The sequence below is a fragment of the Gopherus flavomarginatus genome, chromosome 2, assembly GCF_025201925.1.
Source record: "Gopherus flavomarginatus isolate rGopFla2 chromosome 2, rGopFla2.mat.asm, whole genome shotgun sequence".
NCBI classification, from domain to species: Eukaryota; Metazoa; Chordata; order Testudines; family Testudinidae; genus Gopherus; species Gopherus flavomarginatus.
In genome coordinates, this window is record NC_066618.1 from 61,145,122 (window position 1) to 61,172,056 (window position 26,935).

Consider the following 26,935-nt stretch of genomic DNA (forward strand, 5'->3'; position numbering starts at 1 on the left):
TTGAAAATTAAAAAGAAACAATATTTCTTTTTCTTTACCACCTAGTTTTTGAAAATATACTTAGAAGAAAGTTTTGGATGTGTAAGAAATAAAGAGTCACCTCCTGAGTGTGCATCTCTAGGGCCTTGAAATTATAAAAGTCTTTTGAGATTTATATGTTGAAGTACAGATGTCTTTGACTAGACACATGAATGGTTGCACCACCTGGGAGTTAGTCTGTTTCTAATGCTGAAAAGTATTTTCATTACAGAGTAGTTATCAATACGTGTAGCTGTAGATATGCATTTTGATTCAAACAGTTAATAAAATCTTATTAAATTTTATTTTTATTAAGAACAATTACATTATTCTTTTTTCTTTCACGGTGGAAATGCTTAATATAGTACATTATCTACTATTAAAATATAACTTTCTATTTCTAACTTTCTTTCACAATGAATATTTACTTATACAGAAGTATAATACCCGAATGGGTGATAAAGGAGCACAACTTTCTGGAGGTCAGAAACAAAGAATAGCAATTGCTCGTGCTCTAGTTCGTAAGCCAGCAGTTCTACTTCTGGATGAAGCCACATCTGCTCTTGACACAGAAAGTGAAAAGGTTAGTAATATGAATTCTACCATTTGCAATACACACAAAATTACAGGGTTCGAACGCTTCACTGCAAGAACACAGGCGCTCCATCTACAATACAATTTTGAAAGTTCCACAGAACAATCCTTAGCTTGCTCTCTGTCTATGGCCTGCTTTTGCAAGGTGTAGATTGCCTTCTATTCCTGGTGTCTAAATTGGGAGCTGATGGTAGCCAGCAACACTTGGGGCTTGAGACAAAATGGGATTTTCAGAACTCCTCAGTTTTGGCCTGTCATAAACAGATAGCTAAGGGTTAACATCTCTTTCACCTGGAAAGAAGTATCTGAACCACCTGACTAGAGGACCAATCAGGAAACAGGATTTTTTTCACCTCTGGGTGGAGGGAATTGTGTATGTGAGTCTTTTGTCTGTCTGCCTGCTTTTCTCTCAGCTTTGAGAAGTGATTTCTATTTTCTAATCTTCTGTTTCCAAGTGTGAGTACCAAACATGGTTTTGTTGTTTTTGTATTTACATGTCTATAGTGGCTGGAGTGCTTTGATTTGTATTCTTTTTGAATAAGGCTGTTTATTCAATATTCTTTTAAGCAATTGACCCTGTATTTGTCACCTTAATACAGAGAGACTATTTGTATGTATTTTTCTTTCTTTTTTTATATAAAGCTTTCTTTTAAGACCTGTTGGAGTTTTTCTTTAGTGGGGAACTGCAGGGAAATTGAGTCTGTACTCACCAGGGAATTGGTGAGAGGAAGAAATCAGGGGAGATCTGTGTGTGTTGGATTTGCTAGCCTGATTTTGCATTCCCTCTGGGTGAAGAGGAAAGTGCTTTTGTTTCCAGGACTGGAATTACAGAGGGTGGACTCCCTCTGTTTAGATTCACAGAGCTTGTGTCTGTGTATCTCTCCAGGAGCACCTGGAGGGGGGAAGGGAAAAAGGATTATTCCCCTTTGTTGTGAGACTCAAGGGATTTGGGTCTTGGGGTCCCCAGGGAAGGTTTTTCAGGGGGACCAGAGTGCCCCAAAACACTCTAATTTTTGGGTGGTGGCAGCCGTACCAGGTCCAAGCTGGTAACTAAGCTTGGAGGTTTTCATGCTAACCCCCATATTTTGGACGCTAAGGTCCAAATCTGGGACTAAGTTATGACATGGCCTGACTCAGTTTCTTCAAAGTCAGTTATGAAGTCAATGGCACTTTTTGAATGGGTTCACAGTTAGACCAATGCTGAGCACTTTGGAAAATCCCATTCACAATTAGCAACTTTGAGTTTGAGACAGGTGTCTTCAAACAGTAGACTGTGATCTACTAGAGAAGGCTCCTTCCTCTTCCCTTCAGCCAGCAGCACTAGCAGAAAAGTGGTCTCTTTCTGCACTATTTCCTGCTCTGTCTGGGTGAACAGGTGTTGCTACAGAGAGCAAGAGGGATCCGGTCTGCCAGTAGAACTGCTGGCTGTCAGGACAAAATGGAACAATGAAGAAATTTAATGTTATCCTGCCTTTGTCCACTTCCCAGCTCTTTGATCGACCTGCATTCAGAGGGTAAGAGGTGACACACGGGAGCAGCTGCCTTGGAAAAAAGGCTTCAGCAACACCTCCTACCTCTCAGGAGATGTTGTGCAATGAAGAGAGAGTAATTCAGCTATCCTCTGCTGCTCAGCTGGCTGAGCTTCCTCATTGCATCCACCATCTCCAGGAGAGGGGGCAGACTTCACAGGGACGAATAAACAGTTCATTTGGATGGGGATGCAGTAGAAGTGAAAAATGCCACCATGCAAACCACCATCCAGTTGTGAGCCAGATGTCAGGATCCTGAATTTTGGATTTTTATGGCTAACAAGAAGTGTCTGGCATTGCTGGTACTATCAATGAACATGCAAGTTTATTCATGTCTATGTATTTGGCTGGTCTGCTTTGTCCAAACTGATCTAAGTATTGTGCATGTCTAACTGACAAACACCTGGACAAGGGCATATGGCAGGGAGGACAGAGGTTGTTAGTTTCTCTAAATTTGGCATGTAGTTGGAAACAGACAGCATGCAGTGTCAAATATAACACACGTTTGGTAAGCAGCCACTATCACAGACAACTGATTACACCTCTGCAAATTAGTTGTGTTGCATGGTAAATCTAAATTTTATGTTGGTCCACACTACATCCTTTTGGACCTCATTCTGCTAGCCTTTGTTCATGAGAGTAGTCTCAGTGACTTCAGTGGAATTACTCACACAAATAAAGGTTGTAATATCAGGCCCCTCTGTTTGAGGCCTCCTTCATGCATGGGAAGTCCTGACTCCTAAACCCCAGTGAGGAACGCTCAAAGGCAAAGGTGTTAACTATGAAAGGGAAGATTCTCCAAGTAATAACAAGTTTTTCACTGCATCTGTCTTCAGATTGTCCAGAAAGCCTTGGACGACGCCAGGAAGGGTCGAACCTGCATTATTATTGCTCACCGCTTGACGACCGTCCAGAACGCTGATGTCATAGCAGTGATTCATAATGGAAAAGTAGTGGAACAAGGGATGCACAGTCAGCTGCTGGCAAAGGAAGGACATTACTATGCACTTGTAAATGCACAAGTTTCTCATTAACATTAATGTTACAAACTAATCTATTTATATAAATACACACACAACCCACAGCTAAGTCATACTAAGGATGTAGCTCATTACTGAGATGTCTCCAGGTTCAAAACACAGGCACGTAGTAAAAAACAGAGAAGAGACATTTATTTTTTCCTTGTCTCACAGCTTTAGTATTACTTAATCCCATTGGTAAAATCCTTTGGGGCATGTTGGTTAATTTTAAACTGCTTTTATATTAGTGATTACAAGCCGTTCATGGAAATATATATTGACAAAATAGATCACAAACTGTTTGTTTATAAAGTATTGTTAAAACCTGTATTATTGACCTAAGAGAACTTTCTGGTTCTTTTGAAACCATTAAGGCTATTTCAAAAAGACTTAAAAATAATTATCATTGGCCCAATGACCATGATGGCTCCTTTTGGAGCTGATTAATGTCAACCATGTAAATAGCTATTTAACACAAAACTGTGGGGGAGGGGGTTGACCATATGAAGTTAGATTTAAACATTTTTTTCAGCTTTTTAAATGGAGTTTTAGAAACGTTGATCGATCTATCTATAGTCATAATTGTTTACACAGCTCTGTTATATTTTATTATCAGAGTGTTTTCCCTTAATATAGTCAACCTTAAACAACAGTTGAGGAACATATCTCATCTACTTATTAGAGAGAGAGAGACAGACAGACTCGGGCAGCCCTGTTTTGGGTTTGCTTTTGGGAAACTCACCTTTTGATTTGCCAAGGACAAAATCAAAACCACCTTTGGTTTTTGTTTAGTATTTACACCCTACAGGAACTTGGACTATTTCACACTTTCAGATGTCTCTGCTTACTTGTGACAGACAGAAATTAAAAATAATTATAATGTCTTTTGCCTCTTTGTTTCCCAGCTTCTAGGTCTATGAGGGAAACAAAATATAAAAACATACAAACTTTGCTCTCAACCTCGCCAAAATACATGTGATCACTCTTCCCCATTCATCTTCATCCCCAGTCAGCTTTTCTCAGCAGCTACCAGGAAGGGCTATGCCCACTATGGGCCACTGAAACCTTGTAGACACATTGGGAAGGGCTAGTCAGTGTCTGCTGGCACCATCATGACGTGTGCAGGAAAGTGACTTTTCACTCCTGGTTATAGAGAAATCAATGGCTGTTCTCACAGTATTTCCCCATTATCCAAACCAGAATCAAATGTGTCCTTTGTCTGGCTTTGTTTTTACACTGGAACCAATTGTTAAGTCTGTTTACTGTAAAGGAGAAGCCTATAATAAAGAATGTGGAAAATCAGTCAGATATCACACGGAGAGGATTGCCAAACAGTTTATTTTAAGGCCACGCAATGTATGAACTATAGAACATCTGTAGCTAGTTAATGGGATCTCATAGTCACATCAACACAGATAATGTAGAGTAGAGGCCATAATTCTTCACAGCTCAATCTGCTTCCAGTCTGATAACTTTGAACTTATTTTAATAGAGCTGGGCAAAACATTTGAGGAGACATGCACAATTGGACATTAAAGGTTTAGAAAAGGTCTCTGCTTCGGTCACCAACATAACATATGAGCTGCCACATCCATTAGACATGTGGTCCCATCATTTTGCCATCTTAGAGAAAGGTGTCAGCATTACATATGAAATACAGGAAGATGATTGTATGTACATCATTCTTGGCATGTTGCTTAACATTGCTCATCAGTGCATTCTTCTGTGGCAATAGCCAGCCAAATTCAATCAAGTCTGTACTGCTGGAAAAATCATTTTGAAATAAAAGGCCTGGAGGTGTCAAGTGTCAGATCATTCTTTAAAATATTGTGGGATTAGAAGTTGCTGGGGCCAGAACAACCAGCTCTTGCTAGTTAGTGTATTTTAGTCTATGCTGGGAGTGTGCTTTCAATGGTGATGCTGATCTTATGTGTGGAGAAAGGACACGGCTGCACCTCACTTCTTAAAAAATGAATCTGGAAAACCTCCCACTGTATACATCTGGCCTCTTCACTTGTATTTCAAAGGAGGAAATTTAACAGGAAAATGGCAAATACGACGAAGGTAACATGGGTTGGTTCACTTGGTCTTCCACATTTCTACACCCCCACTACTTAAAAGAAGCAATATTTATTTATTTTCAATGTAAACATAATAAAACACACCAATATCAGTCTCCCATTATAATTACAAACCAGAGCAATAAAACACAACACAACAAAAGCAAATCCCAGACAACATAAAACAGCCAGTTACCAAGAAAACAGAACAAACTCTTCACTTCTTCAGGTTTCCAACAGGAACCTCACACAATCAAATGCCTGTTCAGGTATGTGGGCTGTGCTGCATAAATCTAACCAGATCTCTGTGTTGCAAGCTTTGGTAACAAATGATGGCCAAACACTCCCACTCATGTGGGGGGTCCCATAATCAGCCATATTCTCTGGTAGCTTCTCTCAATACGCCATGATCACCCCCCACCAGCCTGCTCTCATTTTTACCCCAGTCTTACCGCACCACTAAAGATACCCACCTGCATTTTTCAGTTCAGATCAGCTGGAGAGACAGGCTCAGACAGCCTGCAAACTGGTTGAGATACTGGCCAGCAGTGAAGAGGCAAATGTGGTATTTGCCACCTTTGCAGCTGCCAAATTCTGGAACCACCATGCAACAACTGGTACAAGACTGAGGAGCCACGCCGGAGGACCTGTAGGCTAAAAATGGTATTTTAGCCTCACCCGCTTCTGCCTGGCCACAGCTGCTACACTGGGCAGCATCTTTGCCGCTCTGCAGCACTAGATAGTATCTTGGCCAGTTTGCAGGCTATCTGGGCTGCACAGCCAGAGGGTTCCCCTACTTAAGAGGATTCCTCCCCTGCCTAATGTGGCCAGTTTGCACTAGTGTGGCCAAGAGCCTGGCCCACAATGCTCGGTGTCATCAGCATTCTGGAAAAAAACACCAGCCCAGATCTACTCACTGACTCTAATGACATCTCAAACCCACTGAAGAAGGCGGAGGGGGCATAAAACATGTATGTCACAGCATATGTTAGGTTAGTGCTAGGATGACCAGACAGCAAATGTGAAAAATCGAGATGGGGGTGGGGGGTAATAGGACCCTATATAAGAAAAAGACCCAAGAATCGGGACTGTCCCTATAAAATCGGGACAGTTGGTCACCCTAGTTAGTGCTTATCTAAGCATACTAGGTTATTGCTAATGTATGAAGTCCTGAGAGAGCAAATGTGTGCCAAGATTTTGGAGAGCAGCCACAACATAATTAACCATTCAATTCACCTGTAAATTCAGCATAAATTGCTGTCAAATTATTAACTCTTTGGAGTGAGGAATCAAATTTACACTGATACATGTGAATTCAAACTTCAGCCACGGTGAGGAGCATAGTATAAATACTTAGACAAACTGACAGTAGGAGATCCCAATTCTGCCGGTGTTAAGGAGTTAAATGTCCTTGTATTCTTATTTGCATGAGTGTAGGACAAGCCCAATGGGTGCTGAAGTTCCCCATTCCCCTGATATCCATACTTTTGGATTACCTGTCACCAGGTTGTCAGCCAAACAATTTCCAGAGCGGTAGCTGAGTTTGACATTTAGCATCATTTCCTTCCCAAATGTTTCACTTCCTCTACAGTCTATAAAACTCCTATTCACACCAATCTCAAAACTGCAGAGGATTGTATAACTCCGTAAAGAAGCTACTTTGTGATGGCCTTATGGGATAAGAAAGAATTTCATTGGAACAACTATTTGCAACCCTCAGATCCTTAGAAACTTTTTCCCTTTGAAAAACAGATTTGCTATAATTTAGAGAAATGAAAAAATAATGAGTTTAATCAATTCAGCTGAAATGCTAAATCCGTGTCTCTATTTTCCAGGGATTAGTTTTATGAGTCTAATTTAAATTCTGAGCGAGTTTATGAAATTCTGTGACACAATCCATGACAAGCAATAAATAATCTTTCCATTTTTGGTTGTAATCGACATGTATTGTACCAATGACTTTTTTACTTGTGTGTTTATAATTGTGAATATGTCGGGCTAATGAAGAGCTTTTTGGTCTTATGTCATACCAGTAGTTAGGAAAATTCCCATCACTCAAGAGCTGGCCTGTTTAAATGTTAATGGGATATGAATTTACCACTTAGGGGGAACCATGAGAATATTCTGCGAATCGTTAAGGTCTATTCACCTGATGTTGCTGGAGGGTGTGAAGTGAAAGTGCTCTCAAAGACCTTGTATGCCATGTTGTTGTAGCCGTGTTGGTCCCAGGATATTAGGATATGTCTACACAACAACTAGACACCCTAAGCTGGCCCATGTCAGCCGACTCAGGATTGCAGGGATCAGGCTGCGGAGATGTTTCATTGCTGTGTAGACTTCTGGGCTTGGGCTGGAGCTCAGGCTCTACAACCCTGTGCGATGGGAAGGTCCCAGAGCTCAGGCTTCAGCACAGTCCACACAGCAATGAAATAGCCCTGAAGCCCATGTCCTGCAAGCCTGAGTTGGCTGGTGTGGGCCAGCCAAGGGTGTCTAGTTGCTGTGTAGACATAGCATTAGAGACACAAGGAGGATGAGAAAAATCTCTCTTATTGGACTAGCTTCTCTTGGTGAGAGAGACAAGCTTTCAAGCTTTGACAGAGCTCTTCTTCAGGAGGAAGAAGATCTCTGTGTAAGGACTGCATAACCTCAAAAGCTTGTCCCTTTCACCACCAGAAAATGGTCCAATAAGAGTGATTATCTCACTCACCTTGTCTCTCTCAAAGACCTTATCTACACTAAGAAAATAGTATCACATCCCAATGGCCCCCTCCCTCAGGGAGTCCCCAGGGAAGGCAGATGAGCATTGTATTTGGCTAACACTGTTGCAAGCATCGCAAAGCATTTTGGGGAGGGTCAAATTTGTGTGAGTAGGGAATGGAAGATTCCTTTGCAGGAGTATGAGAGGCCAAGAGATGGGGGGGCAGGGGGAGGAAGAAAGAAAAAAGCAGAGAACAGGTTAACTCAGCACTTTAGCTAGCTCTGTGTGAAGATAAGACGCTGGCCCCAGCCCAAGGTCATGGGCTCGACAAGAAATCTACAGCTCCCCAGTCATGAGAAGAGGAGAACTAAGTGGAGCAAAGCTTCAAAGATAGCAGCAAAAACAGAGCGAATAAGTCGGCGATGGTGAAGGCCAACAGAAGGGAAAACAAATTCTCCAGAGCCCGTGTGTTTTGGGCAGACGAGAAGGCCACAGCAAGCCAATTGGGACTGGTATAAACAGCACCAGGCACAGAGGGTCCTGGACGACCACACCCCCAAAGGAATCCAAGACTTAAAAACCCTCCCAAGATCTGAAACAATTTGGAGATTACAGCGGATTCCCCAGACGACCTGGGCCCAGGGCAAGAACTCCCATCCACCCCTCCCCCTCTTCTTCTTACTTTATACCCAGGCCTGGCCAGTCGTGGGTAGTGTGTGTGAGAGTATGAAAGTGGGTTAGGGCTTGGGGCTCTAATGCTTTCTTTCTTCCCCTGAGTGTCGTGGGAGCGTTCCCAGCACACTCTGCTGTATTTCATTATTTTATTAATAAAACTTTAAAACTTAGACCTTTGGTGTGCTTCGTCATCTCCTCCCTGAAAAGATCCTGTGGCCCAGCCTGACCAACTGTGGCCCAGGCAGATTGGTAACGAAAATCTGTCACAATAGCTATCCTTGTGACACAAAAATGTCTGTTCTTGATCTACATTGGAATTTATGCCATGGATAATAGATGCAATGGTGCTGAAAAACAGCTACAAAATACCCTAGTGCATCTGCACTAAATACTTTAGTAAATGTGTTACAATAACAGCGCTGCTGCACCAGTGCTAAGCCGTTACTGTAGACTGGGATTGGGAACTTTTTTACCACCTGTTCAGAGAAGGTTTTCATGGTGTTGTGATAAAAATGCCCAAACTCATCTACACTAGTGCTTACAACATTGTTACAACCACTAATGCTGCTGCATTGTTAGTGCCAGGTGCTATCATACAGATATTAATGTTTCTGGTCCTAAAGGAGAAAGGGGTTCAAATGACACATACAGAGATCTGGCAGTGTCTTGCTTCATTCTCCTACACCTGGAGAAAAAAGGGACACAATGACAGAGCAGAAACTTTTCAAAAGGCTTTGCTTACACTGGAGAAATTTATCAGGCTGCTCTCCCTGTAGCCTCGCACAACTGTAACATACTTCGTGTCCACCCATATAAGTACTCCCACTGGGCACAGGCACTACAGCTACCATTTCAGTTAGACTTATTTAAAGCAGAGTTGCATGATTGCCACTGTTCCAGCACCTGCCAATTAAATACCAGTGTATTTGGAACTCATTGCCATAGTAACCATAATGGTAGAAATAGTCTGTTCACTACTAACACACACACTGTACAAGTCAGTGGCTAAGGGGCTTGGATGGAGTACTTTCTGCAGCCCAGTGTCTCCCACAATTCTGGGCATCCAGGCTGCTCTCTCTCTGCAGCTTTGTGGAGGCAGATCAGCTCAACGTGCTCTGGCCATACCTCCTCTGCTTCTGCTTGCTGCCAGATTCTCTGCCTCCACTGCACCAGACTGGGGCAGTTTCTGTTGCTCCTGCCTGTACTTTGCAATTTCAGCTGTTTCTGCCCAGCTTTTGGGCAGTGGGGAGCAGCATTCTCCCTCTCCAAGTTTCCTCTCCTTCCTGGGTCAGTTAACTGCTTGGGGGATTAACCATCCCTGAGCTCTGCTGCACTATCTCCCTGCCAGCTTCTCTGCCCTTTTCAGGCATGGCAGAGTAGCCAAGAAAGCACAGGATTTAATCCAAGAAGTGCTCTATAGGTGAGGCTGCCTGCTTCCAGCCTTTCCCTCCCTCCCTGACTCTGTTAGGTCCTGAAGCTAGGAGTCAGACAGGCAGGTGCATGCCTTTATCCACTGTGGTGGGGTGCCTGCCCCATAGTGGGCTCTAAGGGGTTAATAGAGCCCAAGGAAGGCTGTGCAGAAAGCAACCAATCAGAGAAGGGCTGAAGGGAGCAGCCAAGCAGGGCCAAGCAGGCCCATATAAAAAGTCAGCTGTAGGATAGAGGAGGGCAGTTCTCTCCTGGGAGCTCAAGGAGGAAAGACTGTCTCTGGAGGGCTGAGAGAACTGCCAGCACCCTGGACAGAGAAGTGCTGCAAGCAGGGACTGGGGAGCAAAAGACAGCTCCTGGCTGGCTGCTGGGGTTTACAGGCTGAGGCCCTGAGGCAAGGGCAAAGAGGATGGTGGGCCCACGAGTAAGTGGCCAGACAATTTGCAGTTGCTACTAAGGGAAGTGACTGAAAAGCGGACTGCAGGTCCCCCAGAAGGGGGAAACCCAGTGTGTGCCAAGGCCGGAGGACTTTGCCACTGAAGAGGAAGCCGCGGTCCTTGGAGCGATGTGGGTCCTAGAGCAGGAGTGACGTCAGCGAGGCACCACCCAAAGAGTGTGCACTACCATGCAGAGCTAATTCAAAAGACCTCCAGCAGGATGTGCCAGAGTGGTGAGTGAACCCCATTACACGTGGTGGAGAATGTGGGCACATGGTCACACCTGAGATAAGGAGAGGAGAGAGGACTGTGGGGATGATTGCCCAGGTACGCAGGCGTTTGAGAGAGTAAAAGAGAGATATTGAAGGTGGGGACAATGAATCCAGAGTATGCAGAGGTCTTCTTTGCAGATGATTGTTGTGCCATCCCAGGCTGGACTCTGGGGTCAGTATACTGGCAGAAAGGGACTGACAGACAGCATGGAAGTTTCGAGACCCTGCTGCATGAAATCCTGGAGAACGAACAGAGGGAATGGGAGACACAGTGGTACCTCCAGGCTTATTTGGGAAAGCTGGTTAAGCAACAGTAGGCCCTGGTAAAGCTCCTGTGGAGAAAGTTGAATAGAAGCCACAAAGAGCTTGAGGAGAAGCCAGGTACCAGGACCAGGAGACTGGTGGCTGGGCTGACTGATTGTTATGCCTGTGGGTGGCAAGGACACTGGAAAAGCAATTGCCCCTACTAGGATGGGGGACTGAAGCCTCAACCAGAGAGTGGGAAGGAGCAAGAGCCCAAGAGAGTTCCCCCATCAGGAGAAAAAGGAGGAAATGGGCATATTGGGCCTGTGAGCAACAGGGGCACCTACAGAGGGAGTGCCCTTTCATAAGCTGCAGGGTCATGGCTAGCCCAGGGGATGGGGTGAACAAGGGAATGACTATGTGATGCCTGTGGCCAAAAAGAAACAAGGAGCTTGCTTTTGGTGCCATGAGTGGGGCCATATAAATAAAAAGGCATTGCCCCCTTAAGAGAAGGAAGGACAGGAAAGGGGTGCCTGGGAACCAGGTTGGATCACAGACTGTCAGGGGGTAAGTCTCAGAGGCCCCAACAGAACAAAGACGAGAACGAAGACGGGAAACTTGGAGGGCCACAAATCCCTCCCCAAGTCTAAAATGGGTCCTCAGAGTCCTGGGGAAAGAACCAGGGCTTCTAATCAGCTCCCACTCCTTCCCAAGCTGACCAGGAGGACTCGGACAACTCCCAGGAGGAATGGGTCCCAGCAGGAGAGGATTCTGAGACAGACCTCTCAAAAGTGCTGAAGACCCTATGAAAGGCAAGCAGCGAAAGGCCTCACCAAAGCTTCAGCAGAGCGTTTATGTTCCCAAAGCACCCTAAAAAGGTTCCAAAGAAGGAAAGAAAAAGCACACACAAAATCCAGGAGACAGAGTCCTCTGACTCTCCTCCTCGACTGAGGAAGGTGAGCTGTCTGGTTCTGAACCCAAACAGAAAGGGTGGGAATGCAGCAATTTTTTCCTCACCTTTGAAATTCCAAGCTTTGTGCAACAATGTTGATGCCACTATTCACATCCAGCTTGACCAGGCTCCTGAGAGTCAGCCTCAGAGTAAATTCATCCCCTCAAATTCCTAACCCAAGGCTGTGAGACCCCTTCACTCCTCCTTTAAGAGAGTGATTAGGGATGAATGGAACAAACTGGATCAGAGCACACACATTAACAAGAGTGACTTCAGGTTCTCTAAACATTCAGAAACCAAAGGGCGTCTATTGCTGAGACACCAAAGGTTAGTGCCACCGTGGCATCCCTTGCCAGAGATATGGTTATTCCCTCAGAAGGAAGTTCTACCCTAAGGATCCCAAGGATAAAAAGATGGAGGCCACCCTCTGAGTGTCCCAGGCAGCTATCTGAGACAAAAAGACATCTTTTAAAAAATGGAAGTCAACTCCTACTGAGGAAAATAGAACGGAGCATAAAATCCGGCAAGTCAAGTATAAAAGTGTTACTAGGAGGCCTGTAGCAGAGTGAACACCCGCTCCAACCCGGAAGCTGTTGGGAAAGCCCTGCAGAGGGCTGGGGCTGGGCAAGGGAGTAAAACCCCAGCTGATTGGGGGAAGTGGCTGCAGCTTGGGCCATGCCCCAAATTAAGCAACTGGGTCTTATAAGAAGGCCAGGGAAGCCAGAGGGAGGAGTCTCACTCTAACTTGAGAGGGAGACAGGCCTGGCTGCTGCAGAACTTACCCAGGGGATCGAGAGGGAGGCAGGGATGGGGAAGGCCTTAGAAGCTGGGAAGTCTGACCAGCAATTCCCAAGCCTGCAGGGCCTACTTCTAGGCCTCCTAGATATTGGGCTTGCAGAGGGGCAGCTGGAGGATGGGTAAAGGCAGCCAGTCCAAACCCCTTGTTTCCTGTGATAATCGGCTGATAGATTGCAGTCTGCCCCAGGGCACGGGGGCTAAACAGAGACTGGCAGTAGCCATGACTGAGGCGACGTGGGGATAGGGGATGGGGCTTTCCCGGAGGTGGGGAAACCCAGTAAGACTGTGAGGTACTGCGGGAGGCAGAACCCTAAGATAAGGGCACCAGGGTCCTGGGAAGGACACAGGGGCCAACAGCAAGCGGATCACTGGCCTGCAGAGGGCGCTTCTGGGTCAAAGAGCTAATTCCCGAAGATGACCAGCAGGAGGTGCTGCAGGGGTGAGTCTGCTCCAAAAAAGATTTTCAAGCACAATTAGCAAAAGACCCAAAAACTAACAGCAATTTTAGGAGGAAGCCTGCCAGACAATCAGTGGGGCCACTGGATGATTGAGGTGCTAAAGGAGCACTCATGGAAGACTAAGTCATTGCAAAGAAACTAAATGAATTCTTTGCATTGATCTTCTGTGCAGAGGCTGTGCAGGAGATTCCCGCACCTGAGTTGTTCTTTATAGGTGACAGATCTGAGGTACTGTCCACACTGAGGTATCAGTAGAGGAGGTTTTGGAAGACATTGCTAAATTAATAAGTCACCAGGGCCATATGGTATTCACCTAACAGTCCTGAAGGAACTCAGATACGATGTTGCAGACCTACTAACTGTGGTATGTAACCTATCACTTAAATCAGTCTCTGTTCTCGGTGACTGGCGGACAGCTACTGTAGCACTGATCTTTTTTTAAAAAAAGCTCCAGAGATGATCCTGGCAATTACAGGCCAGTAAGCTTAACTTCAGTACCATGCAAATTAGTAGAAATTATAGTAAAGAACAGAAGTATCAGACACCTAGATGAACATGATTTTGTTGGGGAAGAGACAAAACAGCATTTTTAAGGAAATCATGTCTCACCGATCTGTTAGAATTCTTTGAGGGATAAGGTCGATCCAGTGGATATAGTGTACCTGGACTTTCAGAAAGCCTTTGACGAGGTCCCTTAGCAAGGGGTTTTAAGCAAAATAGGCAGTCATGGGATAAGAAAGACAGTCCTCTTATGGATCAGTTAAAAGATAGGAAGCAAAGGTTTGGGAAAATGGTCAGTTTTCACAATGGAGAGGTAAATAGCAGAGTTTCCCAAAGATCTATACTGGTACCAGTGCAGTTCAACATATTCATAAATGATCTGGAAAAGAGGGTAGATAGACAAAGTTTTGTACCTGTCTGTAATTATGAGAGGAAGCAGTACATTAAAAGGGGAGCAGGTGTTGAATGTCTGGTATGCCAGGGAGGGATTGCTGGGTCAGAGTACCAGCCCCTAGAAATAGTCTTTGGGGTCCACCTTGGCACCAAAAAAAAGGGGGGGCACAGACCCAAGTGCAATAGGGAATAAATGGTTTCACACATTTTACAGACATGTTGTTGGTGAGTATTTCTAGGATGAGGAGAAATCCATTTCCTGGTTTTTGGAGGGGTAGATGCAGGAGTAAAGCTCTGAAAAGCAGGGTTATTGTTGTTGAATATATAAAATGGGAAAGTTATTTGTAGATTACAGCAGCAGTAGCACCCAGAACATTTTACAAGAATGACTGAGTGAATAACCAGAGAGCCTGTTTGTTTGTTTTTTCTGGGATAGGGTGGTGGGATGTTATTTTGATTTCTGAACAATTTTAAGTAAAACTTTTGTTTAAAAGAAACAGCTTCTGTGAGACTTCTTACCCACACCTTGCCTGTTCTTATGAACCTTCCCCTCAGGTGATAAGTAGAATTCTCATTTTCATATCTCCTATTCATATGAACACACCTGGCAATTTAGTTTTTTTGTTGCTTCAGAGGAAATTGGATCCAACCACTATCACTTTATGGACCATTAATGGGCTTAGTGTTTTATTTACTATAACTGAAGTGCATATCACATCGGCAACAGTGAGCACAAAAACAAAAATGTAATGAGTCACTTTTATGATGCAAGAGTGAAAAGACTTTTAATACTTGGTAAAGAGTGATTTACTTTTAATACTTGGTAAAGCAGTTTTAGTTGAAATAACCAGGGTTCCCTGTTAAGACTCGCGCTCCTATTTTTTTCCCACTTTCTTATTTCACACATACATTGAGACTTGAAGCAACTTTTTCCATGCCTTTGTGCCAATCCTTTTGGGGGGCTTCCATTGTTATGTTTTTCATTCCTGCCCCCTTACCCTTTTAAATAACATTTGCAATTGTTTTTCATTCATGCATTCAATTTCATGACATGGAAATGTGACCAGGACCAGCTCTAGGCACCAACAAAGCAAGCACGTGCCTGGGGTGGCACATTTCCAGGGGCAGCATTTCAGCCATCCTTTTTTTTTTTTTCAGAAAAATCCACCAATGTACAAAAAAATATAATACATGAACATCAAAAGATCTCCAGCAGTGCGATAGGAGCGTAACATGAAAAATATCATGTCACGTCTTGACACAGTCACTCATAAGGTGAATGTGCATAAATGTGTAAATGTTAATGGTTACTGATTAATTAAATCAGGAATCACGATTACTTGTATGTACTGTGCTGCCCTATCAGCGCCATTCATGCCAATTTCCATGTTGTGTTGGTGCCAGTGATTATAGGGCTAAAATACCAGAACAAAAATGAAAATGACTTTCCGGTGCTGCCTACCAGCAATAGAGAGAGAAACGGCAAAAAGAATTAGAAAAACTATCTCGTACTTCAAATAAGTATTTTTAAAAAGTCAAGAATCAGGAAGAAAGCTCTAAGCAATGCATTGAAAGTGATTGGTCTTCATCAGTTGATGAATAATCTATTGTATTTTAGATGTAGCTATAAACTTCCCTTGAAGAAAGATTTTATCAGTTGCATGGTCATTTTGAAACTTCTGAATTTTTTACCATATTGGAAATATTAAAAATCAGTTTTCCAAAGAAGGCCTCATGAAGCACTGCCAAGAGCTACATTTAGGGCTCAGTACTGATAACGCTGCTGACATTGATGGAGTAGAATTGTATGATGAATTAATAACTTTATCTGAGTTAATAAGTCCTAAAACCTGTCCTCTAAAAGTATTACAATTTATAGCAAGAAATTATTTTTTTCACTCCAAACACTGCTATAGCATTACACATTATTTTAACATTACCAGTATCAGTGGCTTCTGGTGAATGCAGTTTCTCAAAACCGAAATTACTAAAAAATTATTTGAGGTCCACCATTTCTCAAAATCGTTTGTCAGGACTCACATTAATTTCAATTGAAAGTACCATTGCAAAAAATTTAGATTTCACTGAATTATTAACAGACTACGCAAGTATAAAAAAACAGAAAAATTCAGTTCATATAAATTCTTTTAATTTATGACATAGGAATGTTTAGCATATCTGTCATTTAAATATCTTGCAACACCAGCTGCAAAAGTGCCATGTGTATGCCTGTTCTCACTTTCAGGTGACATTGTAAATAAGAAGCGGGCAGCAGTATCTCCCATCATTGTAAACAAACTTGTTTGTCTTAGCAATTGGCAGAATAAGAAGTAGGACTGAGTGAACTTGTAGGCTCTGAAGTTTTACACAGTTTTGTTTTGAGTGCAGTTACATAACCAAAAAAAATCTGAATTTCTAAGTTACACTTTCATGATAAAGAGATTGCACTTCAGTAGTTGTATGAGGTGAATTGAAAAATGCTATTTCTCTTGTTTATCATTTTTACAGTGCATATATTTGTATTGAAAATAATAGTATAAAGTGAGCACTGTGCACTTTGTAGTCTGTGTTGTATTGAAATGAATACATTTGAAAATGTGGAAAACATCAACAAAAATTAACAAAATGGTATGGTATTGTAGAAAAACATTCACAAATATTTAATAAATTTCAATTGGTATTCTATTGTTATAAGTATGATTAATCACAATTAATTATTTGAGTTAATCGCATGAGTTAACTGTGATTAATTTACAGCCAGTATTACTATTATTATTATTTAGATTATGGTTGCATCAAAAATATGCTAGTCTCTTTCCAAAAACAGAGTTTGAGCCCAAAGAATAATCAATCTAAAAAGTCAGATACATGAGAAACATAATAAAATGAACATACACAAATAGAAGTGTTTCCAAATATTTTCTCAAAATTTACTTCTGCTGTAAACCTTTAATAAAAAATTATCCAATCATTGATGACTTAGTTGAATGATGCAATGTTCAACTGGGGAACAAAACTACTTGAGATAATTTGGAAGTTGTGTAGGACACTAATGGTATAAATTCATAGATTCATGGACTGGAAAGGACCTCGAGAGGTCATCAAGTCCAGTCCCCTATTCTCATAGCAGGACCAAATACTATTTAGACCATCCCTCATAGACACATATCTAACTTACTCTTAAATATCTCCAGACATGGAAATTCCACAACCTCCCTAGGCAATTTATTCCAGTGTTTAACCACCCTGACAGTTAGGAACTTTTTCCTAATGTCCAATCTAAATCTCCCTTGCTGAAGTTTAAGCCCATTGCTTCTTGTTCTATCTTTAGGCCTGATCTACACTACGAGTTTATATTGAATTTAGCAGCATTAAACCGCATTAACCCTGCACCCGTCTGCACAACGAAGCCCTTTATATTGATATCAAGGGCTCTTAATACTGGTATCTGTAATCCTCCCCGATGAGGGGAGTAGCGCTGAAATTGGTATTGCCATTTTGAGTTAGGGTTAGTGTGGCCCAATTCGATGGTATTGGCCTCCGGGCGCTATCCCACAGTGCACCATTGTGACCACTCAGGACAGCTGTCTGAACTCGGATGCACTGGCCAGGTAGACAGGAAAAGCCCTGTGAACTTTTGAATTTAATTTCCTGTTTTCCCAGCGTGGAGCGCTGATTAGCACGAGTGACCATGCAGTCCCAGAATCCAAAAAGAGCTCCAGTATGGACCGTACGAGAGATACTGAATCTGATCTCTGTATGGGGAGATGAATCTGTTCTATCAGAACGCTGTTCCAAAAGACGAAATGCCAAAGCATTTGAAAAAAACTCCAAGGCTATGATATACAGAAGCCACAGCAGGGACTCAACACAGTGCTGCGTGACAAGCTTAACGGAAAGCCAAAGAATCAAATGGATGCTTATGGAGGGAGGGAGGCGGGACTGAGGACTGGAGCTATCCCACAGTTCCCGCAGTATCTGAAAACCATTTGCATTCTTGGCTGAGCTCCCAATGCCTGAAGGGTCAAAAACATTGTTGCAGCTGGTTCAGGGTATATGTCGTCAATCTCCCACTTCCCACCCCCCATGAAAGAAAAGGGAAAAAAATCGTTTCTTGACTTTTTTCAATGTCACCCTATGTCTACTGGATGCTGCTGGCAGATGCGGTGTTGCAGCGCTGAACAGCAGCATCCCCTGCCCTCCCCTCCTTGATGGCAGACAGTGCAATAGGACTGGTAGCTGTTGTCATCATCGTGTGAGTGCTCCTGGCTGGCCATGCTCCTATATGTCTATTAGTCTATAAGGTGCCACAGGACTCTTTGCTACTTTTACAGATCCAGACTAACATGGCTACCCCTCTGATACTTCCATGGTATGGTTATCCAGCCAGTTATGCACTCATCTTATAGTAGCCCCATCTAAGTTGTATTTGCCTAGTTTATCTATAATAATATCATGTGAGACTGTATCAAATGCCTTACTAAAGTCTAGGTACACCACATCCACTGCTTCTTCCTTATCCACAAGACTCTTTATCCTATCAAAGAAAGCTATCAGCTTGGTTTGTCATGATTTGTTCATTACACATTCATGCTGGCTATTCCCTATCACCTTACCACCTTCCAAGTGTTTACAGATGATTTTCTTAGTTACATACTCCATTATCTTCCTTGGCACAGAAGTTAAACTAACGGGTCTGTAGTTTCCTGGGTTGTTTTTATTTCCCTTTTTATAGATGGGCGCTATATTTGCCCTTTTCCAGTCTTCTGGAATCTCTCCCGCCTCCCATGATTTTCCAACGATAACAGCTAGAGGATCAGATACCTCCTCTATTAGCTCCTTGAGTATTCTAGGATGCATTTCATCAGGCCCTGGTGAATTGCAGGCATCTAACTTTTTAACTTGTTCTTTTTTTTATTTTATCTTCTAAACCTACCCCCTTACCATTAGCATTCACTATGTTAGGCATTCCTTCAGACTTCTCCGTGAAGACCGAAACAAAGAAGTCATTAAGCATCTCTGCCATTTCCAAGTCTCCTTTTACTGTTTCTCCCTCCTCACTGAGCAGTGGGCCTACCCTGTCCTTGGTCATCCTCTTGCTTCTAATGTATTGATTAAAAAGTCTTCTTGTTTTCCTTTATTCCCATAGCTAGTTTGAGCTCATTTTGTGCTTTGCCTTTCTAATCTTGCCCCTGCATTCCTGTGTTGTTTGCCTATATTCATCCTTTGTAATCTGTCCTAGTTCCTTTTGTCCTAGTTTCCATTTTTTTATAACCATGTATCCTCTATGTCCATTTCCCTCCTCTTGTCTGTCACACCCATTTTCCACATCTTGGCTGTTTGGGATAGGAACGGTCTTTGTATGTGTTTGTACAGTACCATGCACAATGCAGTTTCAATCCTGACTGGAGCCTTTAGACACTTGCACAACACAAACTATTATTATTATTATTATTATTATTAATGATAAAGCATCCAGGTTAACCAAGTCCTGCAGCTAAAAGAGATTTACAAAATTCTTCCTGGCATTTCCACATGCAGTGAATAATGATCTTTGGGAAAAGCTTTATGGGGGAAAGATTGAAAAAAAGAGAGAAAATCGCTGATGGGAATTGTTGGTCACCCAATGACTAGGAAGAGAGATGTCAGAAGGCTGCATATTAGTAAGAAGCCTTGTTCTCTTTGGATCACGTGGCTGGCAGTTTCTCCATTCAGCAACAGCAGAGGTGAGCAATGTGTTAGTTCGGTTCCAGCTTTCAGAAGCATCACAGTGTGTCAGCCTTTTTCATAAAGTTCCCCTTGACCTTCATGTGGTCTCTACAGGAAATTGTACAAATGCCATTAACAAGTGAGTCATAGCGGATCAACAGGGAGATTAACATAGGTTGAAGACCTGGTTATTTTGTTAGATCTTGCAGGATCTGTACAAGACTATGTGTCAGAAGCTGCAGATCCACTGGTGACAGGCTGCACCTGGGGTGGGAGGGACCCCTCACAGGAAGGCAGTGAGAAAGAGTGTTCTGCTCCTGCTCCTCATTTCCCCCCTCTGTACTGCATGCAAAGGGACAGTGTGAGCAAGCTGATCTGAACCTCTCGCTGTATCTCCAAGACTCAAAACCCTTCTGGCTACATTATGCCACTCCCCAGCACTGGGGCACCAGCCCAGCCACACGCACACAACTGATGGCATATAAATGAAAAGGAAGATTTAAGAGGAAAAAAGAGGGTCAAGGAGAAAGGCATTAAAATACTACCTAGGAAGAGGCTGTGGCTCCTGCCTGCCAGGGCCTTACCTGATGCTCCTATTGTAGCCCTTGGCTGAGGAGTTTTTCCACCCCCTCCTGGTGGCTGTTCCTGCCTAATCAGAGCCTTTTACCAGACCCTTTCTGACAGGGGTCTGCAGCCTCTGGTTGGGCTTGATTTAGGGCCCCTCATCCCTTGAGGATACTTCTCTGCTCCTTCACAGCAGGTTACTCCCCTGAGCCGCTCTCATCTTTTTCATTGAGCTGCTTTCCTGTCCCCAAATGGGGCTTCCTCTGGCCCCATTGCAAGGCTGATCCACTACCAGGGCTTCCTTTGCACTTCGCCCCCCCCCCGACCTGCTGCCCACCTCCTGCCTCCACTGGGGTTTTCTGTGACACACACACACCCCTACACACACACACACACAACCTTCCTGTCAGCTGTGGACCTCAAGAACTTCTTGATTTGAGACAACCTCTGCCCAAGTAGCTCCTGCTGCTCAGGTTAGAAGATTCCTTCTGGGTCCCCTGTCACTTTTACCCTCTCCACCTGATGGCACCTGTTGCCTTATTGTGGCAGTTCCCTTCCCTCAATTCTGGCACTGCCCTGCCACTTAGAGCTGCCTGCTGCTTTGTTCTCCTGCTGCTTCCTCCCTTCTCTCCACAATGTTTCTCTGCATCTTGAACATCACAACTTGCTCAAAGCTGCACTAATGTACGTTTCCCTCGGCTGGCCTTCTCTCAGCCTCCCACCACCAGCCCACTTCCGCACCCAAAATAGTAGCTTTTTATTTCAACCAACATACAGTTTTAATTATAATCCCAGATGTTGGAGGAAAAAATTATTACATAGGGAGGAGGGGATAAACCTGCAGTGATTCTCAGGGGACCATGGATGTGCTTGAATCAGCCCTGCACTAACATATATAAATCAGGAAGCAAAGCTAGTATTCTAGCAAGAACCAGAGTTAGTGATGCCGGATTGCATCCCTTCCCAGAGGTTGTCTAAATCCCATTTTCATCATTTAAAAAAAGGCAGCAGGAGATTAGCAGCTAGTATTAAATAAAACTCCACTCTTACCCACCTCCTAAAGAAAACCCACAAACCTCTCACTGCTTTTTAATTCTCCAGCGGACAGTTGAAAATATTTTAAAGTTGCCATAAATCAAGGAGATGTTTTTAGTCAAAATAAATGAGAGCGGTGCTTTCCTGAGAACTCCCCAGGCATCCCCAATCCAGGAAATGTCCAAAATTCCTGAGGAAAGAGAAGAACTACAGTGGAGGATATTCTGCAATTTTGTAACTCCACATTTTGTTATTGTGAGGAAACCAATTATCAACTAAGAGTTCAAAAGTATTAATTAATTAATTTAGGGCACTTTAATTCCAGCTGCTCCAGCCTGAGATATTCTGACTTTTGAAATATATTTAACTATTCACTTATTTAAAGCTACCAGCTTTGCAATAGCTTACTAGAAGTTTGTTCTACTTAGTAACTGAGAAATGGATTAAAAACACTTTAACCCTATATCAAATCATTAACTTTGTTACCAAAAAAAACCCCACAAAACAAAGCAACATCACAAATATTTTGACATTATTTTTACTCAATAATAAAATTGCAGGGCTAGTTACAAGACAGAATTAATCACCAGTTGTTCTATCATGGTGAATTTAAATTGTGATTTCCTCATGTCAGTGACCTATTTACACAGATTTTCTTCTCCAGTCTTCAGAGAGAGAGAGACTCTTTAGGGACATAGAGGCTACTGCACCCTCCAGGCGTAGCATCTCCAGAGTAACTTCATCATCTGGTGAGAAAGAATCCACCTCCCTCAAGCCCCCATGGAAATACTCAGCATGCAAACCAGTATTTGGTTTGTGTAGAGAATGGGAGGATTCAAGATGAAATGATTTGGCAGGCATGATGAGGAGTTTTAATGAGTCAATGTGATGGGAAGGAGTTATTAGTCATATCTGTTACACCTGTGCCATAATTAATTAACAGAGAGACAAGGTGGGTGAGGTAATATCTTTTATTGGACCAACTTCTGTTGGTAAAAGAGACAAGTTTATGAGCTACACAGGGTTATTCTTCAGTACTGCAAACAATAATTAGCTAATTGGTTCTCAGCCAGAAGAAAAGAACTAAGAGGCAGTAAGTGATGCTTATGGACACCTGGCCCTCATAAAAGGGGGAGAAAGTTCACTGTGAAGGGAAGAACCACAGAGAAAAGAGGGACTCCTGTAAAGGAGTTGAGTGTGTAGAAAAGCCGCAAATCTTAGAAAGTCTCCTCTGGTATTGGAGGAAGGCGATTGAAGACAGAGTCCAAAAAAGGGTAGATTTGTTGAGAAACTTTGGATGCTGGTCTGAGTTTGTGTTGTCCTGAAAGGGATTGGACTTAGATGCTTCCCAGTTGGAGGGCTGGATTGTGTACAAACAGAAAGCCTGCAGGTGGCTAAGATTCCTGAAACATCACCCCCTGACACAAGGAGTGCCCTAATGGTGTGCCGTAAGTCTGCTTCTGACAGTCTTGGATCCAGATTGTTACAGCTGTAGAATGGACAATAACCTAATGAGATGCAGGGAATTCAGGAACCCCCCAAAAATCTCTGGGATCTTATGAACAACATCCTGTGATGCAAATACTGGATGCACTGGTGGAATCAAAATCTGTCTTGTGTTCTACCTATCAGCCTTACTGGAAGCATGTTTGGCATAAATAAAAAGAAAAAGGTTGGAAGAAAAGTATTAAGGCATTTTCATTCCAGGAATAAAAAGTGGATGATCCACTAGAAAAGAATGAGAGAACAAGGAGGACAGGACTAGTAACAAGAAGTTAATGGTAGTAGCAGTTTCTATTTCTGAAAGCCCCCTGCCCTGTAACCAGGGCCAGAAGAAAGTGTGTGTTTTGAAATGAGCTGGTCAGAGCATTTCAGCCAGAAATTAAAGTAGCTATCAATCTTTTGTTAGAAATACCAGCTCCCTCTATAGAAGGATTTGCTGTTTCTCCACACAATCAGATGTTTCCCCTCTGGTTACTGAAACAGCTGTGACAGAGGGTATTGCTGATAGCTTTGTTTGGTGGCCTTGCCAAATGCTCTGTGCTAAATGTGGCTCTCAGTTACCTACATGCAACCCTATTGGCCTCAGTGGATGTAAGCAGAAATCTGCCCCGTGAAGGATACCTCGGCTCATTTATAATTGAGGTAGTGGAGTGTGCCCATACTATGATAAGTGAGTCTAACATTGACACTGTGGGGGCTATTGTTTTTCAGTAATATCAAATAACCAGTTTACAATTAAGGTGTTTTTTCTAGCTACCAGCTTCACAAATTAAAACTGAGATCAAGGGTCCAGCTGTTTTGTTTTTTTTTGTTTTGTTTTGTTTTTAGCACTATCTGAAATGTGGGACTGGATTAACAATTCTGTAGGTTGTGCATAAGTCTGAAGACCATCCAACTCGCATTCCTAATGTTGTATTGGGTAGCTCTGTTGCAGTAAGAGTAGCTGGAGCTACAGGAGCCAGATCTGTAGTGTAAAAATGGGGCCCATTATATAGTCACTTTTCTGAGCACAACCATGCTGTAGTGTTTGCAAGAAATGTGTAAGCAGGTTGGCATTCCATACACAACAGTGACCTCTAATGGTTCAAGAAGGTACCCTGCACTTGTTTTTTTCTGTTTAAAATGTCTAGAGTAATTTTTAGATGTATCATCAATAACATGAATGTGTTTAGCAGTCTAACTAGCAATCTGTCAAATAATAGTATTTAACAACTTAAAGTAGAATACAACTCTGGGAACTAATCCCTGCAGACCAGCGAGATCCAGACATAAGTGCAAGCTGTATGAAAACTTCTATAGGAAGGAGCTGAACTTATGGTCTTAAATATGCAGGCTCTATTTTCACTATAGATTCCCTGATTCCAAGGTCAGAGGGGACCATTGTGATAATTTATTCTGACATTCTGTATAAAACAGTCAATAGACCTCCCAAAAATTATTTCTGTTGAGCTAGAGTCTATCTTTTTAGGTGAAACTAATTTACTACAAGCAGTTTATATTCTTGCAATTCATCTGTTTTGGAGAAAGTTGGCTAGAATCTCCCCTTCTCCCCCTTCCCTCCCCCCATGTTTGTTGGTTGGTTTAAACACATAATGAAATCAGCTAACCCAAGAAGAGGAGTAAGGACAAACCCTTAAATCCTCTGTTCCTATCTCTTTGGGAATCTCTGGTATTCCAAGGCCATATAGAGTGCAAAGGCTAATGTGACAGGGTAAGACTGATAGGACCTGGGGTCAGTCCACCCCTGTTCTAAGATTTTTGGAGGTCTTATGGATGCAAGGACCTAGGAAACAGGAGCTATTGGTGAAGAGATGCAGTTCCAGGAATAAGTTTTATTTTAGGGATAAACTCATTACTACTACTCTAAGGGCCTGGGGCCAGAAGAGCCTTGCAAAGTAGGTAGGGAAAGGCTCCCCTCACTTCCAGCCAATCAGGATGAGCTCTTGAAAGAGGACCAACATATATTCTGCCCCCTTCATCCCAGCAAGGGAGACACCAGCAGGAAAATTTCTGACGGCTGAACCTTCCAAGTCTCAAGGTAAAGAAACTCACTTGGGCTGGAGAAGCTGGCTGTGTCCCTGCAGATGGCTTGAAATACAACCCAGCTCCACAAGAAGGGCTGAGGGCCTTTTGTTCTTGAGAGGGGAGAATAGCTGACTGTTCAAAGTTGAACCCAGCTCCAGGAGGACAAATGGGTCTTCTGAACAGAGAAGGAGAGCTACCAGGAGTCTTGTATGGACTGAGAGCATGCATGAACTTGAGACACAGGCCTGGTCTATACGATGAGTTTATCTTGAAATTAGCAGCGTTAAACCAAATTAACCCTGCACCTGTCCACACAACGAAGGCCTTTATTTTGATATAAAGGGCTCTTAATATCGATATCTGTACTCCTCCCCGACGAGGGGAGTAGCGCTGAAATCGGTATTGCCATTTCGAATTAGGGTTAGTGTGGCTGCAATTTGATGGTATTGGCCTCGGGGAGCTATTCCATAGTGCACCATTGTGACCGCTCGCTCTGGACAGCAATCTGAACTCGGCTGCACTGGCCAGGTAGACAGGAAAAGCCTCGTGAACTTTTGAATTTCATTTCCTGTTTGCCCAGCGTGGAGCGCTAATCAGCACAGGTGACTATGCAGTCCCAGAATCAAAAAAGAGCTTCAGCATGGACTGTACGGGAGATACTGAATCTGATCTCTGTATGGGGAGATGAATCTGTTCTATCAGAACTCCGTTCCAATAGACAAAATGCCAAAGCATTTGAAAAAATCTCCAAGGCCATGATGGACAGAGGCCACAACAGGGACTCAACACAGTGCTGCGTGAAACTTAAGGAGCTGAGACAAGTGTACCAGAAAGCCAAAGAATCAAATGGATGCTCACAGAGGGAGGGGCGACTGATGACTGTAGCTATCCCGCAGTTCCCGCACTCTCTGAAAATCATGTGAATTCTTGGCTGAGCTCCCAAAGTCTGAAGGGTCAAAAACATTGTCACGGTGGTTCAGGGTATATGTCATCAGGCAGCTCCCTCCTCCCCCGTGAAAGGAAAGGGGAAAAATAGTTTCTCGCCTTTTTTCAATGTCACCGTATGTCTACTGGATGCTGCTGGCAGACACAGTGCTGCAGCGCTACATGGCAGCATCCCTTTCCCTTCCCTTGCGGATGGCAGACGGTACAGTGTGACTGGTATCTGTCATTGTCGTCCCATGGGTGCTCTTGGCTGGCCTCGGTGAGATCAGCTGGGGGCACCTGGGCAAAAATGGGAATGACTCCAGGTCATTCTCTTCTTTAAGTTTTGTCTTAGGGAGATTCAGTCCTGCCTGGAATATCATGGCAGCTAGAGGCTTCTCCCCAATCAGCAGCACCACGCAGTCACGCCTACCCCAGCCTACCCCTTGCTACTAGGGCTCACAATCAGATACTTAGACCTCTACATTTTGCTGCAAATAAAATAATTAAGCTGCCGTTTAGAACTGTCCCCCAACATACATATCCTGGGACATTTTGTATTTTACCAGTGTCAACCAAAGACCTACACAGAAATGGAGATTCAGTCCTGCCTGTGCTTCTATCCCAGTGCTTGTCACAGATTCCCATTTTCAGCTATAGGCTGAGTAAGTGCAGAATGGTGGTTCACTCTACTTTGCTGTAAGCCAACTGCCTTCCCCTTCCGCCTTTGATCTCTGCTTGCAAAGGCAATAAAGTCAGTGCTGTTTCTTATTCCTGCATTCTTTATTACTTCATCACACAAATGGGGGGATAACTGCCGTGGTAGACCAGGAGGGATGGGGGAGAAGGGAAGCAACGAGTGGGGTTGTTGCAGGGGCACTCCCTAGAATGGCATGCAGCTCATCATTTCTGCGGGACGTCAGGGGCTCTGACCTGGAGCAGCTGTTTGCCTCTCTGGTTCTTCAGTAGGCTTGCCTGATATTCTAGGCAGGACTGACTCTCCCTTTAGACAAACTTAGAGAAGAGAATGGCCTGGGGAGTCATTCCTATTTTTGTCCATGCACCCCTGACCGACCTCACCAAGGCCGGCCAGGAGCACC

At 43.4% G+C, this 26,935-nt stretch overlaps 1 protein-coding gene and 1 pseudogene across 2 annotated transcripts in view; both read left to right on the top strand.

Moving 5' to 3' along the window:
* LOC127044112 (ATP-dependent translocase ABCB1-like) overlaps nucleotides 1-3,175 on the top strand; it is a 53,432-nt pseudogene extending 50,257 nt beyond the window's left edge.
* LOC127044110 (ATP-binding cassette sub-family B member 5-like) overlaps nucleotides 1-26,935 on the top strand; it is a 248,281-nt gene that overhangs the window by 136,401 nt on the left and 84,945 nt on the right. The gene's annotated exons all lie outside the window — the stretch shown is intronic.